The sequence below is a fragment of the Sturnus vulgaris genome, chromosome 5 (genome assembly GCF_052056855.1).
Source record: "Sturnus vulgaris isolate bStuVul1 chromosome 5, bStuVul1.hap1, whole genome shotgun sequence".
NCBI classification, from domain to species: domain Eukaryota; kingdom Metazoa; phylum Chordata; class Aves; order Passeriformes; family Sturnidae; genus Sturnus; species Sturnus vulgaris.
This window is the reverse complement of record NC_142247.1, coordinates 59,794,966-59,817,936: the sequence shown is the minus strand read 5'-3', so window position 1 is coordinate 59,817,936 and position 22,971 is coordinate 59,794,966.

Below are 22,971 nucleotides of genomic sequence, written 5' to 3'. Positions count from 1 at the left end.
AACCTTGGGAGCTCAGAGGCAGTTTTAGGGAGTCTGAAGATCCATCTGAGACCCTAAAAGCATCAACATTTCCCAACCCCATTTTGGAACCCTTCTTGATTTTTTTTTCCCTGTGCTCAGTCACACAGCCTGAACAGCACCGAAAAGGGACAAGATAAGCCTCATCTTCAGCATACTCAGACTGGGTGTTGCTGTGCTGCCTAAATACAAGTTTATTGTGGAAAACATCTCAAAATATCTGAAGGTATTTCAAATAATGCACACAGTACTAAGACTATTTTACTGTATACCACATTAAAGAACCAGATTTTAAAGCTGGAATAAGCAATTAACAGTTATACAATTCCAGTGCCTGAATTTCCACTCTGTGATCTGGTGGCACAACAAAATGGAAGCATTGTACTCAGTCTTATGTGCTGAGGCCACTTTGGGTCTTGCTTTTTTCTACATCTCATAACAAAAACAAAGCATTCAAACAAGAAATATGTGAATTCTTGCTTAGGGAGGCAGCAGAAGGGCATAAAATGTAATCCCCTCAAAGGAGAACTGACCCCATGCTGAATCCAGCCACTGTCTTCAAATATTAGACTATTAAATATAGGGTACCTGTGATCTGAAAAAATGCACTTCGTGAGTTTTTATATAACTTGTCTATATGTCATACCAGTGTTGAGGTCAAGAGAGCTTATATATAAGCCAGGAGAAAAGGACAGGCATGTGGTAGCAAATGCCAGGCACTCTGCTCATGGATGGGAGTGGCCTGGTGGGGAGCAGAGGGGCTGCTGAGTGATGGAGAGCTGCTGTGACAGCACCAAGGTACAGCAAAAACAACAACACCTTGTCTTTCCTAGCCAGATCCTGGCAATCCCTCAGGAGGAGATTTCTGTGAAACCACGTGTTGACCATGCAGACCATTCCCTCATGGATAACCACAGAGCTCCCAGGCACTGAGTGCTCCTGACTTTCCCCCTCAGGGCTTATTCTTTTCCTTCTGCTTTTATAGACTGCCAGGGCAGGATCCTGTACTTGTACTCTATTTCCAGTAGCCAGTGTGGATGTGGGAACAGTACTTTTACAATTCCTTTCAGCCCAGGGTGAGATCCTGGGAGGTGTATTTTCACTTCTACCTTCTCTATAGGTACTGAAGAGCTTTCTCCTTGTCATCACATCTTCCAAGGACCAACTGCTGCCTGCAGGGACTTACAGAAATGTGAGACAGAAAATGAAAAAATATCCTGAAAAGCAGATCTGTGGGGAGCCAAGCCAGTAGGACATATTGTCCTACTAATGCAGTTCCTTTGTCCCCTGAACATCCTTCTTCCTTAAGTAATCCCCATTCCTCTCTTGTTGTCTGTGGCATTCCCACTTGGCAGGACAGAACGTGGGCTGTGGTTAGACCAAACTAAATCTGGGGCCTTGCACTTACTGCTTGATTATCTAGGGGCTGGCAAGCAATGGGAAATACCAAAGTCTTCTGACCTCTTTTCTTGGTGGAAGCACTAAAAGCTGTCTTTTTAAAAGGCTCTGTAAACACCTTCCCACCAGTTTGCACAGAATCCACAGCGAAAATTGATCTTTGAGGCTTCCAGCCCTCTATCTCACGGAGGCTAAACCAGTCAATGGGCTCAGGAGTTGAGAGAAAATAGGAAAGATAGAGGTCATGTTTAGATGGAAACTGTGCTAAAGTCATAGTGGAACCAGAGAAATGCTTCAGGCAAGATGTGCTGTGCTGTGTTTGTCTAGGAGAGCTAGGATGGCATGGACCAGGGAACCTTGGCATTGTCCATGTTTGGAAATCACACTGCCAGTTACTGGTAGCAAATCATGGACCTAAATAACTTGGTATTACAAGCAAACATCTTTAAGGTCTGCTTTTTCAGAGATTTACATGGAATGTATAATATTATTGCAGAAAAATCCATTATTAAACACAAAACAAACAAAATACCCCCCCAACTTAAATAAATAGATGACAATTAAGTAAAAAGACAGTTAGCCAAACTACTATACAGAGCTCTTCTCCATTTTGGCTATACATCAGTGCAGAGCCTTTAAAGCCATTTGTAAAATAGGTCAGTTTGTTTCACCAACAAAATCCCTCTTGAAGTAAGAATTAAAGAGCAAAGTGGCTCATGTTGCACCACAGGAGAGAAAGCAAATGCTAGACTCATGGGCCTTTTGTCAAAAGCTTTCAGGACCTTTCAGGCAAACATAATTTCAGATGTAGCAGCTCCTCTTAATTTGCTGCTTTTTGAGAGAAAACATTCCATTTTCCTCATCATTTGCTAGACCAACTCCACTCCAAGCAATGCCTATTCTTGTTTTTTCACACGGGGGCAGTGGGGCATGACAGGTAATTGTTTACAGGTGTTTCTATTTACCTCTGCTGCTCAAGCTCAGAGATCAGAAATAAATCTTTCTGCACTGAACATAAGCAGCTATTTCAGAGTTATTTTCTGCTGTATGCCTCAAAGTGTTACAGGCAGGTCATTTTTCAATTTGTTTAGATTCAGTTGGCGTGGCCAAATGAAATGTGGCTGATGATTTCAGCCTCCCTTTTGGGTGGTGTTCCAAAAAACTGCAGTGGGATGCAACAAGAAATCCTTGTGCAGAGACACTGCATTCATTACGGCAGCATATGTACTGAATTTCCGTTGTCCTTTAGGCAGGTAAAACTGATCATGTACATGACACACTGTATAGAAAAGCTCAGACTTTGGCACTTACACTGTGCTTGTCTGTCTGTCTGCTGCAACAGTCTCTTGGTTTTGTGAAAACAAATATTTTCTCAATTTGTCATTTTCTCCTGTGAGTTGTGAACACATGTAAAATTAAAATAAACATCAGAAGGCAAAGCAAATTCTCTTTGCATGTTGTAGCACAAAGTAAAAAATGTAGCTGCCAGACTCAGACGGACTCAGTGCAACTCAGTTCCTGCAGCACTGACCAGCTCAGTGCTCTCTTCACCCCAAAAATACTTCAAGCTCAAGATGAACCTCAGCTGCCATATGGCATTAGCTCTCCTGTGCTGCAAATTCAACACTGGCACCAAGGTTTCTGGTGAGATCTGTATTACTTTTCACTCACCTGTACAAAATGTGTAAGAAGTCAGTGAATCTACCAAAACTCCCTTCAACCAAAAAGAAAAGCATTCCCCTGACATTTCCACGTTTGCTTTGGGACACCATAACACACCACAGTGTGGGCAGGAGCTTGACCAGCTGCTGGTTGAGGATGGGGTCTGCAGCTCCTCTCCCCACCTTCTCCCAGTGATCTGGATCACAGCTATCTTTCAAACACTCTTTTTTTCCCTCACCTTACTTTTAAAAATCTTTTTCCCTGGGATCCTCAGTTGAGCTGTATCCTTGAAACAACTTACTCTGATCCATTTTTCAGCCAATAGTCCAGGACTCTGCTCATTTTTTGACTTTTTTTTCTCCTAAAGCTCCCTGTGCTAGGAGAAAAACTCATTGCTGATCTTGCATCTTCTGTACAGAAACACCCCATGCTTTCCATGCTGACAAAAGGGAAGGTGTGTGGCCTGTTCTATCCCAGATCTCTCCTTATGGTGCTCTCTTGGCCCATCTCCTGGGAAGGTAGAAGACTTAAATGTTTAGTTCAAGTTCTTTGTTGTTCTCATTGCAGTATTTAATCTGCTTCCAGAAATACATGAAGCAAAGTTACTGGCATCTGTCACATCTCTGCACTTTCCTCCTCTGCCCTGGGGAAGAAGTGTGTGCAAAGGAGTATCTTGGCTTTGAGCCCATCTATTTTAAGCTTGATTTTTCTAATGCAGGCTTTATGCATGTCATTTTCCCACCCCAGACACTACCAGACCATCTGCTCACTTTCAATCTAACTTCACAAAGGGACAGTAGCCCTGAAGACAAGATGCCCTGACAAGGGCCAGGCAGAAGAGAGAAGGAGAGTTTGCCACACCATGAGTTGTTTCAGAGGTGCCATGGACTGCCTCAGTCGAGGCAGCTCTTTGTCCTCTAGCTCATGTGAGGGGACATGAAGCAGCTTGAGGCACAGCATCTGGGAAGCTGATGAGCAATTCAGTGGGAAGACACTGCAGTGATGATGGTGGCAAGCCATGCCTTGGCCTTCTGTGCCAGCTGCTGTGCACAGTGCCTTAGGCTTCATGCAGGGATGTTGTGATGCTCTGGGCAAGCTGAGAGCCCCAAGGCATGGGGGCCAAGCCAATGCTGTGTAAAGCTGTTTGCTAAAGAAAAAACAGAGTGCTGCTCCTAGCACTAGAGCTGGACATGGCCAGCAAACACCAGAGCAGTGCCACAGCTGAGGCTCAGGTGATGAGATGCACCTTCAGACAGCAGTGCCACGTGTGGATGGATTTCTGTCCAAGTGCTGTCCTATGCCTGGCACCTCCATCGTGCTGGGATGTTAGAGGATTAATCTAACTGCATAGGCCACGTGTGTCTCAAGACCTAATCCTGACAAATGGAAAGACATTGTTTTAGGGTAAAGATGAGACATGCAGCTGGTCACAGAACTCCACGTGCTCCTGCAGAAAGGCATCCAGTGCTGGAGGGCTCATTTGAAGTACAGGGATTTGCCACCACCTTGTGCCTTGCTTCTGGGCAACCCTCAAAGCAAGTGCCACAATAGAGAATGTGTTAGTGTAGGACACAGCACGGGGACAGCTCTGTCATGACACATTTTTGGCATCTGGATCACAGCTGGTGCACAGCATTCAGGGACTAGGACCATCTCTAAGGCAGCTATTGATCACAGCAACCCACACAACTGATAGTTCCTCCAGTTGCTCTGTTATCAGCCCCAAATATTTTGGCAGCAGGCAGGAGTTACAAGAGCAAGAGCTGCGAGGGGCTGCCTTCATTGTACCCCTCCTCACCTGGGAGCAGCTGTGGTTCCTGCCCAGGCTTCCAGGCACTCATGGGATGTGACTTTGAAAAATATTTTCTCTTGGATCTGTTCTCCATTCCAAGCATTACTTCTGTCAGGGAGGATTAATGAAGCATTTCATTTATTAAATGGGAGCATTTGGCTTCAGTGAACTCATGTGGTTGTTTACTATTTGCTTCTATGAACATTGTTTTTGACAAAAGTTTCTGTTTTAATCTGTACATTTGCTGTAATCTCTTCCTTTACCTCAGCATTTCTCCAGGTTAACAGCATTAATAAGCATTTATATGCCACATGCTGAACAAAACTACCTGCCCACAAACACTATTTACTTTATTTGCTTAAGCCAGTTGGTTGTTTATTTACCTGGCATTTAGCTACAAGGGATAGCAGTCAGCTTTCTAGCTTAACAGTGCTAGCAAAACATATTGACTTAAAACTTATACATATGCATTTCACAGGAGTGAAAAGCAGCTCTCTGAAATAATTCTGAGCTCCTGAATAAACTTAATACCTTATCTCACTTTTTGATAATTTGTTTTCTGGGGTTTTTTGGGACTTGTTTTTTTCAGATGTAAATAATATAGAAAAAAGAGAGCAGAGAGGAAGGGTTTCTAAATCCCTAGATGCTTTTAAAGCACACTAAATAGGTGGGTTTTTTTCCTTTTGATGCTTATAAGAACTACTGAGAATATGGGAAAGTGAATTTGTCAGATACACCCTACTGTGAATACTTGTCCATGTTTTATTTAAACAGGTATAGCTTGTATGACTGATGTGAACAGACTAAGAGGAGGGTTGAGCTGGTAACAGGCGAGCTACCTTTGAACTCACCTGCTTTGGTTTAGACTTTTCTTTTTCTTTCACTGTCTTTCAAAATAAATGAGTTTTATGAGGCCCATGAATTGCAGATGTTTGGGATATCTGCCTATTGTCCAGGTCAAAAAATAATGGTACCTGAGCATAACACCTCAAGGAAGTAAAGTGTGGTCAGCAAATGAATGTTCTGATTCTGAATCTAAATATTTGAGAAAAAACGTAAAAATATGTAAGAAATATCTTTAAAATGAAAAGTAGGTTTAGTACAGCCAAGATGCTGAGTTGCTGGAGGAAGAGGAGGTCATAAATGTGAGGGGCAGTAAAAAGTTACCTGTGTTATTCAGTAAGTGGCAACACCTTGCTTGTCTCCAAAATACCATTTATTTCTGAATTTCTGACTGTTTCTGGCTCCAGTCAAAGACTGTTAATGTATTTTATATTTCATATTTTAAAAAATGTCAGGAATTAATCAAGGAATCAAGAACAAAACTCAGTGAGACCCCTGTCAATGACGTTAAAATTCTCCCATTAATCTTTTCCAATTGTTCATAATATTGATGGAAGTAGAGACTGGTTAAGTTCATCTGACTCCTCCTGGTCACTAAAATTTCTCTTTAGGAGCTGTGTCTTTCCACAAGAAAGACTTCAGGATGGCAATGTCAGCTCTTTGAATTATCCTTCTGTTCATTGTTTCTTTGTGGAGAACATAAAATATTGCAATTTATCTACAGTGAAAAAGGTTTCTAAATCAAAATATTCCTTAACTATGTCTCATGTGGTTTGCCTCTCAGCAAAACAGTATAAAACACTCACTCTTCTTCTTTTCTGCAGTATGAAGGTGCTAAATGTCCCCCATGAAAGTCAAAGATGTCAGAAAGAGTCAAGATAGCTCTTACTCTAAGAGATGGGCAGCTGAAGGATGAAACATGAGAGGTGAGGGGAAATGGGAGAAAGAAATGAAAAAAAAATGAGGCAAGAAGAAGTCTCTTACCTTTTGTGTGAGAACAGAGAGAGGACATCAGAGGGAAACTTTGTACACACAGCAAGCCAAAATATCAGAGCTGAACAAAGGTGACAGGCCAGCAAACTCTGGGCAGGCTGGAAAACAGACCTTCTCCCACATCTTTCACTTTGTCACCCAACACCATCACAACCACCTTCTTCTCCCTTTTTGGAGGAAGAGGCATTATCTCTGTCACCCTCCCTGTTTCTCTGTTGGAGAGACACAGCTGTGGGAAAGGCTGCAGGAGATGCTGCAGGATTGGGGTGCCAGCCCAGCAGAAGAGGTGATGTTCCCTTGGGGAGCCCAGTGCAGGCAGGGCAGACTGCCCGAGTCTCCTGACAGAGGTGTGGAGAGCCAGAGTGTGATGCTGATGTCTGCTCATCCTTCCTGGGTCATGGAGCAACAAAGATTTAGGCACCCATATTGCTTTAAGATGGCCTCAGATTAGTAAATTTAAAAAAGGGTAAAAATCCAAGGATTGGCTTGAACAACGCAGGAGAGAATCAGAGAAACCACCTACATCCACCTTTGAGTTTGTTACCTACTTCCACGGCATCCAGAGATCCAGCAACATTTTTTTACTTCCAACAGTGAATTTATCAAGACACGCTAATTTTTACAGACAGCAACTGGACTAATCAGATTATAATCCTAAAAAATACATTTTGTCTTCTTTATTTTCCAGCATATTCAGGATCTCATTACAGAATAGTGTTTCCATTCCAAGGGTGAACTATGAAGTTTAATAAAACCCTAATGGATTCAGTCCTCCAAAATAAAATGTTTGTTTTCCAATCAGATTAATTGTTATTCACACAATGCTGTACCTCAGTTGTGCTGATGACTCTTGAACACAGACTGTACTGTCACCCTCCAGAGGAAAGCTTTCCATAACAATCTAAATTACTCATAAACTACCGTTATACTTGAAATTCCATCATTGAGAATGTTTTTTACTAGTTTGTGTTTTCCCACCTTCTATTGCCTTAAAACAGAACTGCCTTTATCTAACTTGTGAAATATGTGTTCTTGGAACCTGATTTATGTAAATATCCCTCAATTTTAAATTAAAATGTGTTTCAAGTAGAGATTAGGACACTCTTAGAAATGCGTTGGTTTGTTTTAACAAACTGTGCCATCTGGTGAGGTAATATGTCTCTGTCACTCTCCTTGTAGCTTTATTACATCAGAAACTTTCCCAATACCTGAGGCTGAGTCTGGGCTGCATATTAATCAGTGCATATTAATTAGCTGCAAAGCTTTAAACATGTAGCTTGATATAATGGTAATAATTTCTGAAGATCCTAAATGTGAATTTGGGTGAATGTGTTGATAATGAGTTACTTTATGCTGAAATCAAGTGGTGTCTCTTCAGTCAAAACACACCAGCACAGCTGCTGGATGCTGTAACTGATTTGGCACAAGCACAACAGAAAAATATTTGAAGCAATGAAGCAGTGCTGGAAATTCACAGCATGCAAAAGAGCCACCACTCCTCTGCTCTGCAAACTTGTGACTCCAGAGCTGATGCAATACATTCGCCCCTTCCCTTCCCTTCCCTTCCCAGCACCATCCTGGTGTGTTGTGCCCTTTCCCAGTGCAGGCAGCCCAATGTCAGCACGGGGGTCTGAGCAGGATGTGTCCCTGCCCTCCTGCACAGCCCTGGGGGAGCAGCCCCACTTTGCACCCCATGCCACGGTGGCTGACCCTGAGCAAGGCAGACTGGCAGGGCCAGCTTCATCCTGCCCTGAGCAAGGCTGATGCTCCTGCAGCTTCTGGGTAACACTTCTGCTGCTGAAAGAGTGCTCCGCCTGCTGGAAAGGGTCAGAAGAAAGAGAAGGATGAGGTTCTGCTATGTCTGTGTTCACACTGCCAGGCAGCTGTGCAGCACAGGCGGTCCTGGGGCTCAGGTTTGGGGAACAGACTAGTGCTGGAATCCAGCCACTCACTGCAGACCATGATTAAATTGTCATTGTTTGTTGGATGGAGAAATACGACATGCATGAATTTTCTATGTAGTCTTCATCTGATCCCAAGAAAAGGGATCCATGATACTGTCTTTTGGCTTTTTACATGCATCACCCTACATCACTGTCTCTCCTGCAATTTTACATGAAAACTTTTTTCTACTTTCCTGAACTTTTAGATGAGGCTGGAAGAGCAGATCTTTTGCAGCACAATGATGAAAACGCTGGAGCAGTGGGGGGTGTCAGCAGCAGCTGTGCTGTTGCTGCACCTTGGACTGTCCCTGCAAACTCCCACCATCACACTGCCCTCCACAGCTGAGCCAGTTCTGTGGGGCGTGAGGACAACCTGGCAATACAAAAAGTACAACCAGCACCTCACAGAAGCACATCTCTGCTTCTTTTTATGTCCCTCTTTATTTCTTCTGTGCCTGGAGAGACTGGGCCAGGAGCAGGGTAGAGGTAGATAATGAGGATTTATCCAAAGGCTGTGCCGCTGGTTGTGAAGTTCTCTCATAATTGCCAGGTTTCCCTGCATTTGGGTTCAGCTGTGAAGGCAGCATGAGGCTCAGAGCCCCGATAAGGCTGACACGATGTGCTCAGCTGGAGGGAAGCAGCTCTCCAAAAACTGTGATTCAGGCGGCCCTTGACACACGCTCGTTAAGCTACCCCACATTCATCCAGCCTTGTTAAAGCCCAACATAAAAATAAAATCATTCATCATCTGTGATTAAATTAGTGCCCCATGAAACTTTGATATGCCTTCTGAAAATTAGTCGCATTCAGAAAGCACTGTCCTAAATGTTTCATCACAAGCTTTCCACAGCAGCGGCCACACTGCAAATCTTTTTATTTACAAGGGCAATGTTTTAGGTTAATTGCAGTGTTAAAGACAATGTGAGTTCTCTGCTGAATTGCCTCTTGCACAAAGGCTCACTCCCACTTCCCAACCAACCTTTGTGCAGAATGTGTCTCATTGTGTTTTGAAACACATATCATTTCTTATGCAAAGATTCATAATTTGGGTAGGTTATTTTAAGTAGTCTAAACAAGACGCTGTGAGAGCAGGGCTGGGATGATTAAAGGCATTTGTGTGTTGCACAATGCCATTACCAAGGCACCTGGGGCAGTCACCCTGTTTGCAGCATAGACCATGTAGGAGGGTATAATTCCTCTCTGTGTGCTTTAATAATCAGGGTTCGTGGTTTAAAACCAGGGTAAGGTCTACAGTGCAGCACAATGCAAAGAGAAGCATAAAGCTATCAGTACAGCAGTACACTGTTATTGTTAGTGCTATTTGTTCAGTGGTAATTACATTCTAGACTTAATGCAGGTCATGAAATAACAGCTCCTGCTCTGAACTGTTTGCACACTTGGCTAATATGTGTTCTCCACCAGGCTGGCCAGTGGGTCTCCAGCCCTGATGCTTCTTTCCCCTCTCTGGGGAGGGGTTTGTTCCTCTGGCACCAGCAGCCAAATGCTGAGCAAGCCAAATATGTGCTCTGGCTCTCAACAAGGAGAAAGAACATGCTTCATCTGCAAGTGTTTGCTAAGAGAGAACAGGAATTTGGAGCTGGGGCTTTCACATGGTGGTGAATACCACCAAAAACAAGTAATGGGGCAACTGTAAAACATGGATGTCCGTTTTCTTACAAAAATCTTAAATTGACCCTCACATGGAAATGAAGTTGGAGTTAGGACTCTGAATTGCAAAGCAGAACTTGATATGGTATTGCATAAGGCACAGGAACAATGTTTTAGGGCTCTTTTTTATGCTGATAACAGCAACCAGCAAATTTTCCTGAAACCAGAATATATCCCAGGGTGCTGCCTTGTGTTCCAGCCCTCTGAAGAGCTAGTTATTCCTTCAGGAGTGACTTTGAAGTCTCTAACACCTTCATGTTTTTTCTTGACTAAAATTGGTAAAAATATATGTCCTTCCCTGAAAAACAAACAAACAAAACAACAACAACAAAAGCCAGAAAGAAAATACTGTCTCTTAAAATCTTTACTGTTTTTTATGTTCAGGAAAACAAAAGTGCTCTCTAATTCCTTTGTTCTCTGGAGAACTTACAGAGTGTCAATAATGAGAGGAACTTTTCAATCTTTTAACGTAAATAGATGGCTGGCTTGTCTTGATAGGCTTAAGACACCAACCAATCCTTCAACAGATATCCTTACTGCCAGTTTTACAAGGAAAGAAGGGCTCAGTTAAAAAGCAAAAAGACATCAGCATACATGACATATGCAGTACTGGAATTTTAAATTAGGTTAATGTGTGCTCAGCAATAGAATGAAAGAGCCATTTTGTGGTATCACATATTCTTACTCCTCAAATGTTTCCAGGCTGCCACAATTTCACCTTCTTACCTTCAGAAGAGGCTCCAGACAAGACATGCCCATAGGTAAGAAGAGAGAAAGTAAATGCTGCTTTGCTGATCTCAAGCCTTGGCTGCCCCATTAGATGTGGATTTACCTTGGGGACTTGGGTTTACCCAGAGCTGTGTCCCACCACCAGCTGTGGCAATCACACATGTGCAATGAGCCCAGAGACACATCTCATGTGGGCACAAGCTGCCAGGTGCCACAGAGCTTTCAAAAAGCAGTCATGCTGGTGGATATTAGTGAAACCATGGAGGAGGGTGATGGGACACAGGACTATGTGCTCACGTGGAAGAAACCTGCTTTTGAATGGTGTTATGTAAAAGAGCATGGCAGCAATAACTCTGAGAAGGAAGAAAGCTTTAGGGAGTTACTGAGACGTGCTCTGCAGAGATTCATAACCCAGGAAACAGAGCAGACCTTTCATCCTTCCTTTCAGAAGGAAAAACAAAGTGCAAAGGATCTGTGAAGCACTGGTTACACTGCTTAGAGATGATGTACTATAGAAGGTCTCTTACCATTTGTGCACCAGAAATGGACAAAATTAATAGTGTAAAGTACTGCAAAGTAGGGTGTCCACGTTCTGAATTGCTACAATAGAAAATGTCAGATGAGGAGTGTTTCCAAGTCCTCAGAAAGCTTACTAACCCTGAGGCAGAAGGAATGACTGATACCATAGCAAGAACAATTGAATCTTTGAAGTCACATGAACACAGTGAGATTCAGCCACAGAGGGTATCCATCATAAGAGAGATGGTCAGTTCAAAGGTCAGCTCCCCATCATGCATGGATGATGCAAGAACAAATATTTTGGGCAGCCCAACCACTCAGTGGTTCCCTGGCTAGCCCACCAGGCTGCCATAGATCAGCAGGTGCTGAGAGCTGAGCTGAGAGCAGCCAAGAGCCTGGCCTTCAGGCAGACCCTGCAGTGGGTGAGAGATCCAAGTGATTAAGCTTCTCAGTGCTCAGAGCTGAAGCAAAATTTCATCAATATGCCTCCTTCAGGCAGGCACTTTCGTATAACTTCAGCAGTACAGAAAGAAAACTAAGCCCATTAGCTAGGCTGGAACTGATACACTCCTCTACCAGGATGCACTTCTTTCAGTTACACACAGAAAACAAATCATCTGTCAAAGTATGTTTAGGTGCTTTTAAACCATCAGCATTAGCACGGATCTTATTCGAATTCCATGTAAGCTGGGAGACCACATGCTTTATTCAATTGTTGAAGAATCTGATAAGGCCATCTTCCTCCAGAAGTTAAAATAAGCCTCCAACTCGCTCCTACACACACTAGTATTATTTGGGGAAATATTAATGAGGGGAAAAAAATTAAAATTACTTTTTGTGTCATGTGAGTGGAATTGCCCATCGGTGTGCTTTCCCTGGATCACAGGAAGATAGCTGAGGCGTTTACCATGTGGGACATGAAGAAGAATCTGGTGTGGACCTGCCATGTTCAAACACTGAAATGAACTCACCAAAACTGGGGTTCAATCAAGCTTACAACTGTGTCTTGGAGAGCCTGCCCATTTTCAAGTCCTCTTAAAATAATGTCTGCATCCAAGGATATGATGCAAACATGCCGTTGCATATCACCCAAGTACAATACTTGACAAAGCATTTTTTGGAGTTGACCCAGCTCTTCAGCAGGAAGGATGCAGAAAATTACCATGTTTTTCAGAACCTTGGTTTCAAGGCATTGGTCATCTTAAACCAAGCCATTCTTTATTGCTGTCCAGGATTTCCTCCTCTGCCCCACTCAGGTTCGTGTGGCTAAAATTTAACCCTATCCAGCTGGTTCTAGGTGAGAGAGGCAGATGAACCCTGTGCACCAGAGCCATGGGTGAGCAGGGAGGGCTGCACACAGAGCCCAGGGGATGGAGAACAGTTCAGGTCAGGCTGCAACTTCTCATTTTTCCAGGGCTAAGGTGTGGGATCACCATGGGTAGAATGATGTAGCCTTGACCAAGAGTTATCCAACAGATAGAAAGAGGAAGGAGCACCCTCCCAACTCTGCAGTAGAGTTCCATAAGGTTGTTTATGAAGCCTTGCATTAGCATGAAAAGCATTACTTCCCTGGGTATGGCATAATTTTGCTGCCAAGCATCCTATCGTCACTTGCTGGAAGAAGTGTTTAAGTATTTCAGCAATGTTTGTGACAACATCTGCCAGGCACAATTCAACTCAATGCCTTTTAATGATTCATTTTCATGAATTGTACATCTATTTTAAGTGCACTGCAGTTACTTCAGAGGCAGTAGTAATGAAAACTTAGCAGTTTGGATTTCTTACACTGTCAGAGTAAGCACGAGATGTTGGCCATTGCAGGCACCCAGGGTAAGTGCCTTTACAAGAGCTCTAATATAATTTCTTGGGAAATGATCCAGATTATTTATGGTATAATTGAAGATATGGTATAATTAATTTGTAAATCTTCACTTGCACTGCAAATCTCCTTTTGATTAGTAAATATACAATGTTTAAGTGCTATTATGGAAAAATATATTTATCATCAGACAGAGGGGGTGTCATCATTAAGTACATAATTACAGATCTCTAATTATAAGAAAGGCTATGTAGGCAATATCTAGAGACACAGATATCTTTTAAAAACACCATTATAATTTCTGCTCTGAGGAAACTGGGAAACAAGCCTCTGAAACGTGTACCTTTGAGTGCCTGGCAAAGTGCTGTGTGCACATCAGGAACTCGGGCTGGCCTGCAGCACACAGCTGTGGCTCAGCTCCCCGAGACATCCACCTTCTGCAGCAGACCTGCCCTAGATTTAATTCACAGCTTAAGCTGTGAAAGGGGCTTTAAACAGAATGGCAGCAAGAGAGGACAAGTCTGCTTGGAGAACTCACCTTGTTGGCCATGCAGTGATTTACGTTCTACACCAGGGAAACAAAATTGGAGTAAAGCTCTTCTTCTCAAGGAAGGCTGCATTTCAGAGCAACTTCGCCCTTCTTCTGGAGAGCCATAGATCATCACAGGATGTACAAAAGAGTAGAAAATCAAGCTTTGACCGTTTTGTTTAAATCCTCAGGGTCACACTTCTTTCCTCTGCCAGGTGGTTATTGAAGGTGAGCTGCAGAGCATGGGACAGATAGTTGAGACAAAATGTCAGGTGCCAGACACTCCTTCAGCATTTGCCACTGAAATGCCTCCCTACTCACTTTGGCTGCATACACTTTGGGACTTGCTCAGTTAATGCTGTTAGTACAGCTGTACAATAACCTACTCCAGCCATTTACCTCTGAAAATTGGACTTCGGACACTTTTTAAAAAGCCCATTACAATTGTGGAAACATAAGCATAAGAGGATTTTCAGAAAAAAGACTCTAGCTGCTCTCCTAAGCCTTCCAGAGATTTCTGATACTTCTTTTAACATTTTGTCCATCCAGCCCTGCTGTCTGCAAGGAAGCAGGGATAAAGGCCATAAATAAAGTCTGTGGTGCGTGATCTGCATTTTGAGCTGAAGCTATTGCTCTGACACAAAGAATCACAGATAATATTGCAGAGTGCTGTGTGTGTGACTAATGGTAACAAATGTGCTTACTCCCCTGATTTTGCAGAACACAGAATTCGTGAAAGTGTTTATGTAGAATTGGAAATGATTGATTTCTATGCAAACTTTCTAACTGAGCTTCTCCAATCCATCCTGAAGGAGACATCAAGTATTCATTCTTGTATCACTAGTGTTCCATCCATATAGAAAATTTTCAAATGTTTATCAAAAATTAATTCTCATTTACTGTCTACTTTTCAAAGCAAATTAGTTGAGCTGCCTTGCAATGTCCAAAGCATACACCTCACTTGAATACTGTACTGCAGAAATGTCATTCTGAGGGGAATGTCATAAATGTGTGTTCCCAGCAATGAACAGCTGGAGACTGCTTTTTTTAGGCCAACCTCTTGCAAAAAAAAAAAATGACCTTTACTTTAACACCCATCATATGAGACATTTCCCAAGTAGTGGGCATTAGACTAAATGTCCAATAAATATTTAAAATTAAGTCAAGCAGCCCTGCCAAAGTGTGGGCAGTGGAAGCAGCCACTACAGGAACAGAGCATCTCTACTCCAGTGGACCTGCAAGAGCAGAGAATGGCCAGGAAAGTCAAGGGCTTGATCTGCAGCACATTTCCCCCAGTGGAGGCTGCAAAGGCTCCACAATAAATTCCCACTGCCTGCTTGTGTCTCTGCTCAAGGAAAATCTGTAGTGCTGCAACTCTCTGATGTTGGTGCCAGGAAAGCTTTCATCCCCAGCACCTGGCTCTCTTCCAGCCAAAACAGGCATTGCCCACCATGCTCCAGTGCTGATGAAGTGACCCTGACAGCTCCAGGAGAGGCTGTGCAGTCCAGGCTCCCCAGCTGTCCTCTGCACCTCCCTGGTGTCCTGCTGGACTTGGGGAAGATCATTACTTCACCATCTGAAATGCCAAGCAAATATGCTTTAATTGGATTTAGAGTTGATCACAATATTGATTTAAGCTGGAAGATAGCCTGTGCGTCTCTGTGCATAGAGGCAAAACATATTTGGATGAAGAGCAGTCATTTATAGCTTCCCAGGGGAGAATAATTCTAGTTATAAGTGATGCTTGCCAAACTGCATTACCTGGCATTATAGATGAAGGAGATAAATTAATATCATGATTATCTTTTCTAAAAGTTAATGTACTTTTCTAAGGCTTGCAGTGAGTCTAGTGCAAATGAGCTCAGAGATACACAGTCCTCAGTCAAATCCTTATAGCCACAGAATGTCCCCAGTTGTAGGGTCTGCCTTAATAGTTGTGGAAGTTTTAAATGATTTTTATTTCTAGGGCTATATTTAGGAGTATGTAAGAAAGAGAGTCAAATCCTACTGTTCTCATTTTAAGTGAGAAAAAATTTGGTGTGGTTGCTACTGATACATGTTAATACAATGCTCTGGAAATGATGGGTCAGTGAGAAGAGACCAGTTTCTACTCTGTAATATTAAAAAGCAAAAGAAGTACATCCTCAATACTGATCTTATGGGAAAACCAATTAAGTCTGACATTGCAACTATAAATTCAATATGGTCTTTTTACAGGTCAACACAGGGTACAGTTCCTGGTTATTTTATTAATTAGTTACATATGTTCTTCTGGAAATCAAGATATGCAGTCATCTGACTTCTGATGTCAGACAAAGCCTGAAAAAAACCTTCAGATATTTCCTTAGTTCCACCTCTTCATTTAAATTAGGTGTAATTTAAATAGCATCTGAAATAAAGGTATGCCATTGGCTGGGTGTAGAACATGATTCATAAGCCTTTCACAAACAGCAGGGAAATAACAGCTATTCTGACTGCTATTGCATATATTTTTGGCTTTAAAAGCCCATCTACCGTGTCAGTTAATAGTATCAATTTGAGCCAAAAATAACTGTCACTTTTTCATTTTTAATTACTACATCTGTTACCCTATTTAATCTTGGCATAATAAGACAATTGGACATTTCCAAAAATAATCCCACAAATTATTTCCAGGCTCATGACTGAATTGCCACTGCATAGCCAGAACACAGACCCCCAGAAGGATTTGCAACAGTAAACAATGCTTTTTCTTGCACACAAATGTTTATAGTGAAGTGCCAGATGTTTTTTAACTAAAGATGCCTTTCTGGCATCCCTAATTTGACTCAGATACCAGTGCTGCTCTGGTCCCCGAGGGGAGGTGGGACAGGAGCTGGTGATGTGCCTGGGCAGCTCGTGGTGGCAGACCCACAGCGTGGCACCCTTTGCTAAACAGAGGCATCAATGGCACCAACTGGGCTGCTCTGCCCTTGCCCTGCTCCCTAGCAGGAAAGGGTTGCATTTTTTGGAAGGGTATCCTGAAGTGCAGAAGGCCCATTCAGATGAGTGACACTGGGTGGAAAGGCTGGAAAGGCTGATGGGACCACAGGCACCAAGTGCAACCTGCCCTAAGGTGACAGCTGACCATAAAGGGGTGCAGGCAGCTGCCTCATTCTCCAGTCTGCTGTGGGAGAGCCCAGGAGACCTGGCAGAGGCAGAAAAAGAAACGCAAACCCTTGGGCTGGCATCACAGCCACATCTAGCAAGGCAGCATGGCAAGCACATGAAAGCAGAAGAAATTCCTCAGCACAGACTGTGTGTGTGGCATCCTGTCTGTGCTTGGCTTGGTGGTGAAAACAAATGGCATCATTTCAGCACAGGACTAGGCTGGAGAGAGAATTCATAACAAAAAGCATCAGTTCAGAAGGCTCTTCTGATTCCTCTACAGTGCTGCTCTTGAAGTTCCTTCTTTTCAAGGAAAACTTGGCAAACCTTTTCCTTTGGTTTTCAGCACATGAAGGCAGGACAGAGTATGTGGGAAGGGCAATGTCTGTCTTTCCTGGCAACTTGAAATCTATTTTGACAGAGCAGCTAGAAAGAGTATTGTAACATTTTCTAAGTACAATTTAATTTATCAGTAGTTGCTGGGGGCTAGTCAGGTTTTTAAGTAATGTTAAATGAAAAAATTTCTAGAATAATTCATGGCACTTCCTTTTTGTTTCCATCTGCCTTGGAGTTTTTTGGAAGTTAATAAAATCAACCTGCATATCTCAGTAATTGTGTTTACAGAAAACCAGGCTGTAAATTCAGATTTCTAGCTTAATATTCTAAGATTGCTGTCTTCAATTGCTCATTCTCCATCCCAAGCATTTTATTTTTGCTGGAAACTACAAATAAATTCATAGATTTATCTGCACCTATAAAATATTTTAGATTAAATGTTTATTTTCCCTCCTTTTGGTATAATAAAGTCTGTGGGAAATGCTGGAAGATGTTTTTTAAGACGTAACAGAGTAGAAGCAATGGCAGGGGAGAGGAAGCAAAAGATTGAGAGCATGGGGAAGGAGAGACTGAGCTTTGTTCAAAAAGCTGGCTCCCAGTGGCAAAAAAAAAATAAAAAAATACAAAAGACAACTCTCTTGCTGACAATTTAGTGGTAAAAGCTTTGAGAGATTTTTGCCTTTGTGCAATCTTGATGGAGGTCCCTGTGTGCTGAAGCCAGCTGGATTCAATGGCCATATTCTTCACACGAGCATCACAGCTGTATCTTTGGCTGGGTAGTGAACTGTAATAAGTTGATTTGGATTTGAATGGGCTGCTATAAGGTGTCACCATCAAAAGAAAATAAAACATCCACTAAGAATCAAGGCTAGATTATCTGACCCCAATATTGCTTTTATAAATGTTCTCCAAAAATTCTTGTCTTGATTTGCAGGGATTTGAAAGCTGTGTTTTTGATTCATCAAATGAAATTATCAGAAGGAAACTACTTCAGATAAACACATCACTTGAAATGTTGATGAGTGCATTTCTGGAATTCAGGGAGCATTTCAATCAGCAGTGAAAAACATACCCCTTTTAGGTATATAGAGGAAAGATTACAAAACTCCCCTATCATGGCATATCAAAAAGACAACTAATATATATTGGATTATCTTTGACAATATCAGCAGTCAGATACTGGAGATTAGCTGGAAAAACATATTTGATACATGCTACAGGCTGTGTCTATTTCAAGAGAACATCTTTCTAAAAGCAAGAATCCATTATGGAAAAAAGGTGCTAAAAATCCTCATTGGTTTTGAGCTTAATTGATCACCTGCTACACCATAGAGTAGATGACTGGAACTGTGCCATGGGCCAAGTCCTGGCCCCTTCAAAGCCCAGAGGAGTTCTGTGATTCATTCACTGAACCAGAAAAAATCCCAAATTTTCTTGTTCAGGCAAGGCTGTGGCAGGGCTGGGGACCAGGCTCTGACAGCATCCCTGGAGCAGGGACTGGTGGCCCTGGGCTGTGCTGGAGTGGGATCCCAGCCTGTCACCACAAGATAGAAATATGGGATAGAAAACATAATCTTCTGCTTTTACCATACAGGAAGAAGCATACACCCGTACCTGCAGGACATGAAGAAGCACAGAGGATTATGGAGGATTTTTAAGTGATGCTACCTGGTTATCTTTCTTTTCCTTCACCAGGCAATCCCTTTTTAAGTTACTACATTTCATTGATGCATCATCACAATTCTGTTCTTGCATAAATCTGATCTTCTGCTGTGCCCTGCTGCTCCTTTTCTTCCTTCTGACTGTGCTGTTTGATCCAGTTCTCTGATAGTTCAAACAAGAGAGTCCTTTGTAACATCTGAGCTGGAAGTGTGTCTGCTCACAGAAAGAGGTTCCCAGGCTTTATCCATCCCTCTAAGCTGTTTGGCTTTTTTCTTTACTTGTTAGTCTCCTTTTAGGAAGGGTTGTTTTGTCTGTTACTTTTTCAGAGGTGTATAGTGGTTAGTAATCCTCACCTATTTCCTACCTGTAAAAACAATAAGACTTGAAAGCCACACATTGCTTCTGTGGTCTTTGAGAGAAGACCAGAGAGCCTAAGCAGGCTGGTGCTTCTGCTTCAAAATAGTCTCTCAAGTCACTGATGATGACTCTGGGAGAGACCAAAGCTTGAAAATGAAAAACATTAATAAACAGCAGAAAAAGCAGGGGATACAATGAAATCACTGATTTAATTAAGATCTTTTTCTTAGGGACATTTCCCACATTTTGTCCATTGGGAAATAAATTAATCTGAAAGAGATTTTTAAAAAAACCTAACTAATGGTCTGAGGCATAAGAAAACAATTATTTTTATTTTAAACTGTTTAAAGAAATTCTGAACTTAAAAGTTCAAATATTCTTTAAAGCACTATATGTCTTTATCCATCCTTAGTGTGGACCTACAGTATAAATATTCTGCTTACTCAAGGATAGCATTTGTTTTGCTGGGATCACAGCTGTGGAGGACATAAATAATACAGTCCATTATAGTGTCTGTTGTAGTGGAACAACACTGAATGGTGCAAACATTGACACATACAGTAGGTATTTTCTGGTCTTTTCACCTCCTCAGCTTCTACATGGATTCTGTCACAAATGAATAATACTTGCTAGCCTGGGCGACCTCAGAAATATAGGGGTCTTCCTTTTCGCATTATGTTTCATTCCACCTCCAGTTTTTCTTTGCTTTCTCTCTTTTTTTTTTCTTGTGAGTTATTTGACTGAATTCCATTTTGGCTTGTGTCTGTGAAAGCACTTGTGCATTTTCCCTCCAAGCCAATGTCACTGCTCACCCAATCAGCCAGATTGGTAATCCAGTGCCATCATACAACAGCTTTTGCACAAATCACTGTATTCACAATTAGTTAATGTCAAGAGAAACACAGATGGGAGCTTTGAAGTCTCTTGTCATGGTCTGGGCTGATGGACAAAATTTCTGACAAAATATTTCATTTTCTCAGAGAATGATGATTGTTGAGATTTCAAACTTGTTTTTCACTAAATTGCAGAGAAGTTCCACATTTTTAAAGGTGTGATAGCTCTGGTAAAGGAGCTGTATAATACTATTACTCTTAACATAAAATAATTAAATGGAGGTATTATGAGATACCAGTGTGATTAAACTCTATTATTACTAATATCAAAAGAACTAAGTCAGGTTTTAGAGGCAGCTGGACTAGAGTGCTCTTGGACTAGACATCTCCATTCTCCATCTAAGTGTTAAGACTCATCTTCATGGCCATCTGGTCACTACCTATTTCAACAAAAGATTCCTTCAGATTCTAGGTAGAAGAGAAGGAAATTAAGGGCAATAAATAGGAGAGAGGGAAATTAATACAAGTACAGGATCTATTATCAAAATGCTGATTGTCAGTCCACGCAAGTGGCACTTTCAGGCCAGTGGGTCAATTCCAGTTAAATTATTCCACACTGTTGTATGTTCCAGAAGTAAATCCAAATATAATTTTAAGACTTTGTGGACAGACGGCATAGGCAGGTTTTCGAGTATTCTTCAACACAAGGCACAGAGTGTAAGATCCACGAAATCTTTGCATTGTCTACAGATATGCTAAAAGGAACCCTTTGCTTCCACAGAAACATGCTTGTAGTGTTAGATGCCCGCTGGCTAATCTAAAAATACTTGTTAAAAAACTTCAGAAAATCTTGGAACTAGCAGAGTGTGGGATGTGAAGCCAGTACCTACTCCCATTGTCACTGAGAGCCTCAAGTGGTGCAAGCACCTACCTGTGGCTCTTTGGGAGAAAATTCACCATGGAGATCAGAACACAGAAATTGTTGTGACTCTCATCCTGTTTTGTATACCCAGAGGCAGCCAGATACTTGTAAGAATATGCACCAAGTGCAGCTCTGGAGGGAAATGTGCAAAATGTAGCACACACAGGTTTTGAAAGTGCTAAATGAACAGGGGGAAACATGGGCACTATACCTGTGTGCTCTGCAAGAGCTGCAGTGCCAGAATACTGGAGTCAGCTCAAAAACCACGTTTCAAAAGCATCTGGTAAACCTGACAGCTGCCAGTGACAAATGACATGCTTTTAAGAGCAAATACCTTGCTCTGAGTCCCCAAGCAAAATGCTAAGTGATCTGCTTTAGAGCATTTTCAGTAGAACACTCTGGTAGAACAGGAGATGCTGAGCAAGTAAGGAGGGAATGTGAGGGAATGGAAGGAGCACATATTTCTGTCAGACACAGAAATGTAAATAGTTTGTTACTGCATTCTTGAGTTGAGTGATTAAGCCCATGTCAAAAACTGTGATTTGTAAACAGATGGCTTTACAACCCTGCTGCTGCTGCTTGCAAATAAACACCACCAAGTACCAACATCAGCAGAAATAAGTTCTGCTCTTCATAACTGAAGACCTTCACTAGAAAACCAACAAATGGCCTGTTGGTATATTCAGCCTTCCTTACCCATATTGCTTGGAAATCTGGTGCCAACCTTCAATTTGTTCATGTTTTACAAGTTGACATGCAGCCTTTGACTCTAACCGGAAGAGATGAGCTTCACTACAGATAAAAGAAAAGCTGGTTTCAGAATGCTTATTTTAGACTTGCAACCACAGGCTCAACTAGAGCAAACAAGAGCAGGAAGAGTGGCTTTTAGCCAGCCCTGCAGGAGGGATCTTTTCCAGAACATTTGGATAAGCATCGAAATGAGGTGGCATGTAGTACCACTACAATGAAGGCAGCCAAATATTCACAGTGACCCAGACAGATGGTTTTAGAAAAAATCCTATGTATATTTGAGCACACTTCAGAAATTCAGAATTTGTTGGAGTTCATTTAAAGACAGGTAACTAAGTCCCTGGCCAAAGCTGTTCTGACTTCTTAGGCTTGCAGCAGAGACACTGTCATTCCCAAATTCAGGCCGACTTCTGGGATATCTCTTTTCTCTTTTTCATCAAACACTTACAGTAAAACGCCACTTTCAGATTTTACAATAATCCAGAAATGCACTCACTGACCTGACTGCCCCAAATGCCCCTGAAGAGGGCTTACCTGCCACCATGGCCACATCAGACCATACCAAGACCAGCTTTCCATCTCCTTCCCTGACTTGGGACCTTAAAGACAGATAGCATGAAACTCCTCTAATCGTGCTGTAGACTAAGACAAGGTTTTGACTCGTTTTCCCAGGTAGATGCTCCTCCTGACCTATTTCTGCTGTCTCTTTACTACCCACCATTATAATTTCAGGCCAGTGGTGGGGTCATGGCAGTGCTCCAATCTCAGTGAACAGCCTTTAGAAACAAAGTGGCTCGAGTGCCAGCATCAACACTGACTTATTTCATTAGTCTGTATAAACTGTCTGAACTATTTAAAGCTCATTTTGGCAAGACGTATGGAATACAGGCATGCTGGCATGGGGAAGTAATTTAAAAACGTACATTCTCCACTCTGCTTCTTTCACCCAGAAATCCTGCCCCAGGAAAGCCCCTGCATGGCTCCCCTGATCCCATGCAGCAAAGCCAAAGTGGTTCTCAGGGCACTGGGATGAGGGCCAGGAGGGACTTGCAGTTCATGTGGCCCAAGGAGA